Here is a 5,920-nt window from a genome sequence, read left to right as displayed (position 1 = left end):
GGTCTGCCAAATGTAGTTGTCAGTTCTTGGTGTGGATGCTGAGTCAGCTACAGACTGAGTCTTAAAAATATTAATATTTGGAACGTGTTTTTTATCTTAAAATGTCCAGTGAACCATAGCATTCAGCTTTCCATATGTTTTCCCCAAAGGTAACCCATGTTACCCAATCCAAGAGCCCTCTTTTATCTTGTGATTCTGATTACACCTAACACTCTGTGCATGTGAATGAAGGTGTCAATTCTCTTTTTCCTTATCTGTATTGCACAACCCAAGAATATTGGGGTACCCCATTTTCATAGGTTGTTTGTAGTTCCTTTTTTTCTTGTTAGCATCTACACACATGTACTCTGCGGCTAGGACACATGTTGGAAGAGATGTTATAACAAGTATCTCATGATCTTAAACAGTACTTTGTGGTCAGTTTTTTGCATCACCTGTTGACACATCTTTCTCATGATCTTGTAGCATAGGGTCACTCTTTGCTCACTTATTTATGTCAAGCGTTTCTTAAGCTTGTGACCTAGTACATCTTACAGGCCTCAGCCTGTAGGCCTTGCATTTCAGCCCTGCTTTACTTATATACCTAATGCATACTTATCACTCCTAAATACTTATCAATCTCATACTTCTATGATCCCACAACTTAAATATATTTAGCATACTACAATTATATACGACGTAGCATATGAGTTAATCATAACATCTCACAATGCACAATAAATGAATGATAAAATGAATGATTTGACTATAAAGCATACTCTCCCAGTCTGACAGCGAACCATTGATAACTACTCTTTGAGTATGGTCTCTCAACCAGTTGTTCACCCACCTTATAGTAATTTCATCAAGACCACATTTCCCCAGTTTACTTTTGAGAATGTAATGTAGGACTCTGTCAAAAGACTTACTAAAACCAAGAGATATCACATCTACTGCTTCCCCCCATCCACTAGGCCAGTAACCCTCTCAAAGAAGGAAATTATGTTAGTTTGCCATGATTTGTTCTTGAAAAATCCATGCTGGCTATTCCTTATGATCCTGTTTTCCTCCAGGTTCTTACAAATTGGTTGTTTAATAGTTAGTTCTAATATCTTTCCAGGTATCAAAATTAGGCTGACTGGCCTATGATTGCCCAGGTCCTCTTTGTTCCCCCTTTTAAAGATAGGTAATATATTTGCTCTTTTCTAATCTTCTGGAACCACATCTGTCCTCCAGAAGTTCTCAAAGATAATTGCCAATGGTTCTGAGATTGCTTCAGCTAATTCCTTAAGTATCCTAGGATGAATTTATTTCCCTATTTTGGCTTGCATAAATTCCTCCTTGTTGTTAATATTACTTGTGTTGAGTATCTGGTCACCATTAACCTTTTTAGTGAAGACTGAAGCAAAATAGATATTAAACACCTCATCTTTCTTGATGTCATCTGTTATTAGCTCTCCTTCCCCTCGAAGTAGAGGACTTACACTTTCCTTCATCTTTGTCTTGCTCCTAATGCATTTAAAGAACCTCTTCTTATTGTCTTTTATGTCGCTTGCTAGGTATAATTCATTTTGTGCCTTAGCCTGTCTGATTTTGTCCCTACATGCTCATGCTAGTCTTTTGTACTCCTGTTTAGCAATTTGTCCATGTTTCCACTTTTTGTGCTATTCTTTGTACTCCTCATTTTCAATTTGTCCATGTTTCCTTTTTGATTTTCAGGTAATTAAAGAGCTCCTGATGGAACCATATTGGCCTCTTACTGTTCTTCCTATCTTTCCTTTGCATCAGGATAATTTGCAGTTGTGCCTTTAATATTATCTCCCGAAGAAATCGCCAGCTCTCCTGAACTCCTTTTTCCCTCAGATTTTCTTCGACAAGAACTTCAAGCTCCTGCTTTGTAAGAATGAAGCTGCATTATCTTGTATCACCACTAACCTGTATTTATGTATAAACTTCTACATGGTCAATGGCACATAGAATGGACAGTATTCCCACCAGCAAAGAGAAAATGGGAAATAATGAGACTTTTTCTCCCTATTGCTATTTGTAATAATTTTCTTCTTTGTGTCTAGACAGCATAATTTTTCTTTCCTTTCCATTTCCCCCTACTCAGGACACGTGGAACTTTAAAATTGATTAACCAAAACACATGTTTTGAGTGCTAGCTAGTTTACTTTATAACAAATCATTTACCACTGCTAGATAATCTAAGAAGCTTTTTTCCTTTCCCATTTCTTGCCTGGATGTTTCCCTACACCATTAACACTTGTCTAACACTTTTGATCACCCCTCCTTTCTCATGAACGTGTGCTGGCCTCTTTGCCTGTTTTGTCACTGTACAGTCACCGGTCCCTGCACAGCGTGAGCTTCCTTGCAATAAAACGGAATTTGTGTGTTCATAGCCCACAGATATAAATATTGGTAACTATCTTTTTTTCAAAATGTTTTGTATGGAAGGGATTCAAATAAATATTTAAGCATTTTTTAAACTAGGCTTGGCCTGGATCTCTTCAGTGGCAAAGCGAGAGACAAAACCCAAGCTCTGTTGTAGACAAAGAGCACACAATTTCCTACAGAGGCAGCTATTGCTATTTTGTGCATTGGTAATCTTTCTAATCCAATTGGTACCAGAAGAGGAGAAGGTGGAAAGTTTCTCTCCAAAGGAGCAGCGGAAGCAAGCTAGAGAATACCCCCTGCAAAGTCAACTGAAGCTCACATGCTACTAGCATTTCAGGAAAGCACTTTTTTCTGAAAAGTTAATGATTCAAAAATACATGTCTGGCCAATGCAAGGGAAACCCACACGTAATACCCCATTGCCCAAACATTAGGCGTTAGGGGAAACTGTTGGCACTTCGATACCCTAGATCAAGAATTCCTCCAGTCTGTGACTAACATAAATTCTCCACATTCTTTCCTTAATGTGACTTCTCAGCATGCTTTTATGCTTCATGAATGTTGCAGTTCTTAAACTTGCAGCAAACGACTCATGAAAGGGCTGATTTAAAACTGCTGCTCTCATTTAGTATAAAAATTTAAAATTGCTTCATGCCTTTAGAACGGTTTGTTCAGGGGCAGTGCTATGGGGTAGATTATGCTACTGCTATTTTTGGTGCATAATATTTCTGCCTTCACCGTCAGCACTGGGTCAGTGGATTGTGGTGTTCTAGCAATAAGCTAGTTAGTGTGCTGCGGGGAGAAATTGACAATGAAACAGTCATTAATGCAGTCTTCCTGTGTAAACCTGACTAAGACAGAACATCAGTAGAGATTAATATAATTGTAGTTGACTGAATTAAATGTGGCTTATGTTGGTGATGAGACTTTCTGTTTGATAATGCTTATATTAAGTGGAATTAAGTTGAGGCTGATTTAATCCATCGGAAGTGTGACTTCAAACTCCCTGTATTTCACTCAGCAGGGCAAGTCTAGATCAGATTTCTAAGAGAGTAAGCAGATAGTCTGGCACTCTTTGTCTGTCAAATTTCTGATTTCTGTGCCAGTAATGATTATGGACCAAGAGGTCTATCCTCTTCCCATTATGTATATGTAATCTCTTGCCGCTAGTGGGAGGTGTATGGAAAAGGGAGCGGACCCCTTTTAGGACCCGATCTACATTCATAAAATGACCCTGTGGAAATGGTTGTAAGTTATTTCCCTTCCCACAATAACTGAGGCTCCTGTGCTAAAGTCAACGGGATAAAACAGGTTCCCTACCATCAGATTTACAGTCAGCCGCTCAATCTCAACCACTCTAAAACCAGTGATCATTCCTGTCTTGTCTATGCTAGCAGCTAGCCTTATGTACCCCAGCTGAAGGTGGGAGGGCAAAGGGGATAGGTTGCTGACAATCACTGTTGGCAGTGGATCACTTTCTCAACACTGCTGCTCTGTCTGTGAAGAGTGTATTTAAAACCAGCCCAGCAAAGCATGCGTTTACACATGGAAGTTAAAGTTGTTAAGAACTTGCACTGTACCTTGCCGATTGAAACCCCTCTCTTGGTGTCATGTAGCTCTGACAGTACTGGCATGTGAAAGATGCAGGTGCCAGGCAGTAAGGAGCAAGAAAGGGGCAGCGTTCCAAACAACACAGGAGTAACTTGCCCAGCAAGCTACTTCTGGCTATGGGTGGCTTTTACTCAGGGAACATGTCGTTGCAGTGCCTGTGCCTCCCTTCCACTACTCGTCACCACCCTCCCCAGAAACCCACTTACCACTTTGTAAACAAACCTGAGCATATTTTTAATAAAAATCCTCTTCACAGAAGCATCTGAACTCACAACAAGCATTTAGACAAATGTCTTATGAAGTTAGGACCAAACCGGACTGTTTGAGGTAGCTGAAATATTTCTTTAGCAGTTGAATGTGCAAAGGCTGGAGTTTAGCTCTAGATGGTGTTTAGTACCTCACAGACTTCGGGCTCTGTGATCTCATTATGTGCCCAGCGAAGGTTTATGGGAGTTTTGCTGATGATTTGTATGGAAGCAGAACGGAGGAAAATCAAAATGAAGCTGAACCAAATGCTGATTAACAAAGTGAATACCCTGGGGGGATTTTTAGTGTTGCTTATATAAGTGGCTCTCAACCTTTCCAGATTACTGTACCCCTTTCAGGAGTCTGATTTGTCTTGCATACCCCAAAGTTTCACCCCACTTAAAAACTATTTGCTTTGAAAATCAGATATAAAAATACAAAAGTGTCTCAACAAACTGTTACTGAAAAATTGCTTAGTTTCTTATTTTTGCCATATAGTTATAAAGTAAATCAAATGGAATATAAATATTATACTTCCATTTCAATGCATAGTATATAGAGAGGTATAAACAAGTCAGTGTCTGTATGAAATTTTAGATTGCACTGACTTCACTAGTGCTTTTTATGTAGCCTGTTGTTAAACTAGGCAAATATCTAGATGAGTTGATGTACCCCCTAGAAGACCGCTGCATACCCCTAGTTGAGAACCACTGACTTAGATAAGGGGAAGAAAGTTCGTAGACTCAACCAAGGAGGACAGTGGGGTAGGGGAAGAAGGAAAATTCCAGAATGGTCTAAAACTATTTCCAGATTGAGTCCAATTCTATTTCATCTTTCTAAACGGGTGATGCTTTCCAAAAGTTCCATTTTGGGTATCAGTTTAATAGCTTAAATATCATTTGGTCATTTAAGGAGAAAGCTCCCACTACTGTTCACAGTGAAAACTACCTCTTCAGAGTATATAAAGATTTAACTTAGGAAAGAAACAGCTCTATCCAAAACCCATTTCTTTATCTTAAATGGTTGGCAGATTCTTCTCAAGGATTCCTGTACTAAGCCATTAGTAAGCTGAAAAGGGAAGTCTGCGCAGCAGTTTGCTGTGGGTGAACTAAACTGCTGCAAACTTGGGTGTACACAGTCTTTTAAACTGGATCATAGTAAAAAGAGGTTTCTTTGTCCTCTTGTGGGTCTGACGTTCACAACTGAACACCTCCAAGTGTACGGTAATTGCACAGGCAAAATAGGCATTCAGGTGCATCTAAACAGGGTCTTTGTGTAAATGGTCAGCTGGAGCAGTGAATACTTCCATGTGAAAATACCTGCTTGTGAAAGTCAAGACTCTGTTTCTCTTCATCATTTTATCTGGATTCAGAAATCGTTTGAATGCAAGCAGACTAGAGTGTTCCAGGAATGTGACTGAGAAGCTTGGCTAGTGCCAAGCGCTGGTCAGGCCTGGCTTTGTCTTATCTTCCTTTCTACTCCTCACTCCTTCCAAACAAAAGCTCATTGCACAGGGACCTTTATTTCCTTTAGTCTGTAACACCTTCAACTCCATCAGCTTGCTGTAAGAGGGGTATTTCTAACTGTATTCTAAAAAACTAAGGAACTGAGCTTTTAGCTTGCAAAACATTGGCTAATCATGACTAATGCAATCAAATATATGTGAAAATACTCCACAGAAGGAAATG

The sequence above is a fragment of the Chelonia mydas genome, chromosome 9 (genome assembly GCF_015237465.2).
Source record: "Chelonia mydas isolate rCheMyd1 chromosome 9, rCheMyd1.pri.v2, whole genome shotgun sequence".
NCBI classification, from domain to species: domain Eukaryota; kingdom Metazoa; phylum Chordata; order Testudines; family Cheloniidae; genus Chelonia; species Chelonia mydas.
Note: the sequence above shows the minus strand (reverse complement) of the source record.